The following is a 4,611-nucleotide window of genomic DNA, read 5'->3' as shown; positions in this document are numbered from 1 at the left end:
GACTCGCGCAACCGTTACCCTTCGTGGGTTGAAGTCTCCATCAACGTGGATGTAGGATAGCACCACCTATCCGAACCACGGGAAAAACATCCGTGTCTCCAATAGCGTTTGAATTCTCCAAACCCTTCCCTTTATATTCTTGCAAGTTGCATGCTTTACTTTCCGCTGCCAATATACTCTTTGCATGCTTGCTTGAATTATGTGATGATTGCTTGACTTGTCCTAAAATAGCCAAAATCTGCCAAGAACTAAAATTGGGAAAAGGTTAAGTTTTTATTTGGTCAAGTAGTCTAATCACCCCCCCCCTCAAGACATACTTTCGATCCTACAAGTGGTATCAGAGCTTTGGTCTCCATTTGATTGATCTCCATAGCTTTTGGTGGTCATAGCCTTGGTTTCACAACCTAGGAGAGTATGGCGTCTAGCGAGGGAAATTATCACCGTAGAGGTCCTTACTTTGATGGTACTAATTTTGCTAGTTGGAAGCATAAAATGAAAATGCATATTCTTGGACATAACCCCGCCGTTTGGGCTATTGTGTGTGTTGGTTTGCAAGGTGACTTCTTTGATGGGAAAGAACCAAACCGTGAAGCTACCGCGGATGAGTTGAAGATGTTGCAATACAATGCTCAAGCTTGTGATATTCTCTTCAACGGATTGTGCCCCGAAGAATTCAACAAAATCAGCCGCCTTGAGAATGCAAAGGAAATTTGGGACACTTTGATTGATATGCACGAAGGTACCGACTCCGTCAAGGAATCCAAGTTGGATGTGCTTCAAAGCCAACTTGACAAGTTCAAGATGAAGGATGGTGAAGGTGTCGCCGAAATGTACTCTAGGCTTGCTCTCATCACAAATGAGATTGCCGGCTTAGGAAGTGAAGAGATGACCGATAAATTCATCATCAAGAAGATCCTAAGAGCCTTGGATGGAAAATATGATACCGTGTGCACATTGATCCAAATGATGCCAAATTACAAAGATCTCAAGCCAACGGAGGTGATTGGAAGGATTGTTGCTCATGAGATGTCACTTAAGGATAAAGAGGAACTTCACAACAAATCAAGTGGTGCCTATAAAGCCTCATGTGAAGCCCCTACATCATCAAGTGAGAAACAAGACTTCAATGAAGAATTGAGCTTAATGGTGAAGAACTTCAACAAGTTCTACAAGAGTAGAAGCAAAGATAGAAGCTCCAAATCAAGGTCCTACAATGACAAAAGATCTTCTAGTCGAGAGCGAAACTGCTACAATTGTGGAAGACCCGGACACTATTCCAATGAGTGTACGGCTCCCTACAAGAGAAGATTCTCCAAAAAGAAGAAGCAAAGGATCACCACCAAGAGAGAGAAGGAGTAGAGATGATCGTTATGAACAAAGATACTCACGGAGAAGCAAGGACTCGGAAAGGAAGGAAAAATCATCAAGGAGCTACACAAGACGAAGACATCAAGCACATGTTGGTGAATGGGTATCCGGCTCCGACTCCGACAGCCACTCCGAGAGAAGTTATCACTCCGACTCCGAAGATACTCAAGATGAAGGTGTTGCCGGTCTAGCACTTGTGTCATCCAACTCCTACGACATATTTGACTCATCAAATGAAGGAATTGGAAGATGCTTCATGGCCAAAGGTCCTAAGGTAACACACCCCAAGTATGTTGATTTCAATAGTGATGAAGATGACTTGTTAGGTGATGATTTGATTGGTGACAACTCTAGTGATGAATACTATGATGAAAGACCAATTAATCATGCTAATCAAGATAAAACGAATGACAATGATAAGGAGAAGATTGAGGCTCTAACTAAAGAACTAAAAACTCTTAAGTTAGCTCATGACACTACCTTCGAAGATCATCGAGAACTTTTAAGGGCTCATGAGAAGCTACGCTTTAAAAAGCTCAATCTTGAGCAAGAGCATGAGTTCTTAAAGGCAATCAATGATGATCTCCGCAAGAAAAGTTCTTCTTACATTGCCAAGCGTTTACTCTTATCCACTTACATGCCTCAAGTCAAATCTAACAAGAAAGATTCCTCCTCTAGTAGTAACAATGATCATGCCAAATCCAATATTGTTGCTTCTAGTAGTTCTCTTGATTCCACTAATGATTCTCTTAGCCAAGTTACACTTGAGCAAGAAAATAGCTTATTGAAGGGAATTATAGAGAAAGGAGTGTACAAAAGCCTTGCCGGGAGTAAGCAATTCGAGGAAATTGTGCGCAAGCAAGGAATGCACCGGAAGAATCAAGGTGTTGGTTTTGAATGTAAGTTCAATGCCAATGGAGTTGAATGGAAAGAAGATCAATAACCCAAGACGAAGTTTGTCCCTCAACAAGAGAAGTATACTTCTTTCAAGGGGACACAAGCTCAAGATGATCTTCCACCACAAGACTACGAGCAAAAAGGCAAGGACAAGCTTCAAGAGGAAATTGATGCATTTGAAGAAGCTCCTAAGACCTTAGTCAAGTGGATTCCCAAGACTACTTCAAGTTCCACTTCATCAAGTACGACTACAACTCCAAGGATTCCCATCAAGATGATGTGGATCCAAAAGAAGAAGAACTAGAGAGTTCTTGAGGGTGACTCCGCCAACATACTTCACTCTTATCATTTTGGCAAGAACAAGTGCAATCAACTTCCACATCTTGCACTAGTTCAAGGAGTCACAAACCCTCTTGTTGGTAAGATAAGGGACAAGGTAACCTAAAGTTTTCATGGACATCATCTTTTGTGTGCATCACTCTATGTCTATGGATATCCTTGTTTGTTCCTTGTGGGACTAACCCATGTAGGTATTGAAAGTGCAATTCACTCAAAAGGATAGCTCCAAGAGATCTACATCAACATTAAGCATCCACATCTTCAATATCTACATGAAGTCATCATCGACAAAACCCAAGGTTAGTTCATCCCTCTTAGGGGGGATATCACATCTAGGGGGAGCTTTACTCTAAGACTTGAGCTAAAGCAACTCTAAAGATGTGAACAAAACAATGCTTTATGTAAAAGTGGTAACCCCATTTGAGCTTAAACGATGAGTATGACCTACGATCAAGTGCTCTCACTTGACTCCTAAGTCAATATACTCATATAGAGATGACCTAGTCATCGCAAATTGCTTGATAGATGCTAGAATTGGTTGTGCATGCTTTGCCACATATTTCATTTGCTATCTTATTGTGTGAGCATGTTGGTTGCATATTTTACTCATTCAAGGACATCCACTTGTTGTTTTGATTGTTTGGCTTTATCTTCTTTTGCCAAGTGGATGGACAAGAATGCCTAAGAACCTCCTCTAGCTATCTATGCTTTTCTCGTCTCAAACTCTATTCATGCTGCATCACAAAATTTGATCAAGTCAGATTCGAACCACTCTGTGTGAGGAGCGCTCGGAGTCCTTGATTCGTCATAGACTTAAACTTCCAAAACCTCTTTATGAATCTCGGTCTGACCGATGCTCCATTTTCGGTCCTACCGACCTCATTAAGTTGATCTAGGTTTTTGATCTCGGTGCAACTGATTTGAACTTTTCGGTCTCACCGAGTTGCAATAACTGCACACAGTTTTGCATCTCGGTGCCACCGAGTTGTTCCACTCGGTCACACCGACAGGGTCGGGCTATATATAGTGACGGGCAGAATTTTGGAAATTTCTCCAAAACCTCCTCGCCCGCGCGATAGCCTGCTCTGCCCTCGAGGTCTCCGGATCGTCTCCTCGCCGCCAGCAGCCTCCTGTCGCTGGTCTTCGCCGCCGTCAATGGATTTCTGCCCCGCCGTTGCCGCCATAGCAAGTCCACGCCGAACTAGGGTATGGACTTGATCATTGTGCTATTCCTCAATCTGATTCCTAGCACATTGTGATTATCATGAATCTTGCCACGATTGATAAACTTCTATCCAGTCAAAACGCTCGTAGATTAGGTTTAATTCAAAAATTTTAGGGTTAGGTTTCCGCTGAAACCATCTCGGACCCACTGAGTTGAAAAACTCGGTCCCACCGATTTGGCTTTTGCCATTGCACAAGTTAAACTCGGTCTGACCGAGAATAACTTATCGGTGCGACCGATTTTGGAATTCTGTGAAACCCTAGCAGTCTCGGTGCCACCGAACTGTGACTCGGTTTGATCGAGTTCACCAGTTCTGGTGCCAAAACTGCTTCGGTGTCACCGAGTTTGAAAATCGGTAGATCCGAGATGCTTTCTATGCAAAACTAAAACTAAGTTTTTGAATTAATATTTTGCAAAAATCTCTGCTTTTTGTGATGCTCATCCACTCTATCTCTTCTATAATCTATTCACAGGGTCAGCAGTCAGCTTGCAGCATGTCTGATCAAAGTGACAGCCAAAACCTCTCAGAGCAGCAAGTTGTGATGAGTGAGGGCACTAGCCCCTCAAGTTCTTCTGATGATGGCAGCAGGAGCACACCCAGCAATCTGCCTAAGGCTGCCACACGTCAAAGGAAGAAGAGAACGTCTGATTCTGAGGATGAAGACTATGTGGCAGAGGAAGAGGCCACTTCCAAGAGGGTTGAGCCAGCTCAAGGCTCAAAGCCAGGCCTGAAAATCAAGAGGCCAGCAGGCAGGCAGCCCATGTCTAAGGCTAGAGCATCA

Source organism: Triticum urartu, chromosome 7A, assembly GCF_056163025.1.
Source record: "Triticum urartu cultivar PI428250 chromosome 7A, HENAU_Tu73, whole genome shotgun sequence".
Taxonomy (NCBI): Eukaryota; Viridiplantae; Streptophyta; class Magnoliopsida; order Poales; family Poaceae; genus Triticum; species Triticum urartu.
Note: the sequence above shows the minus strand (reverse complement) of the source record.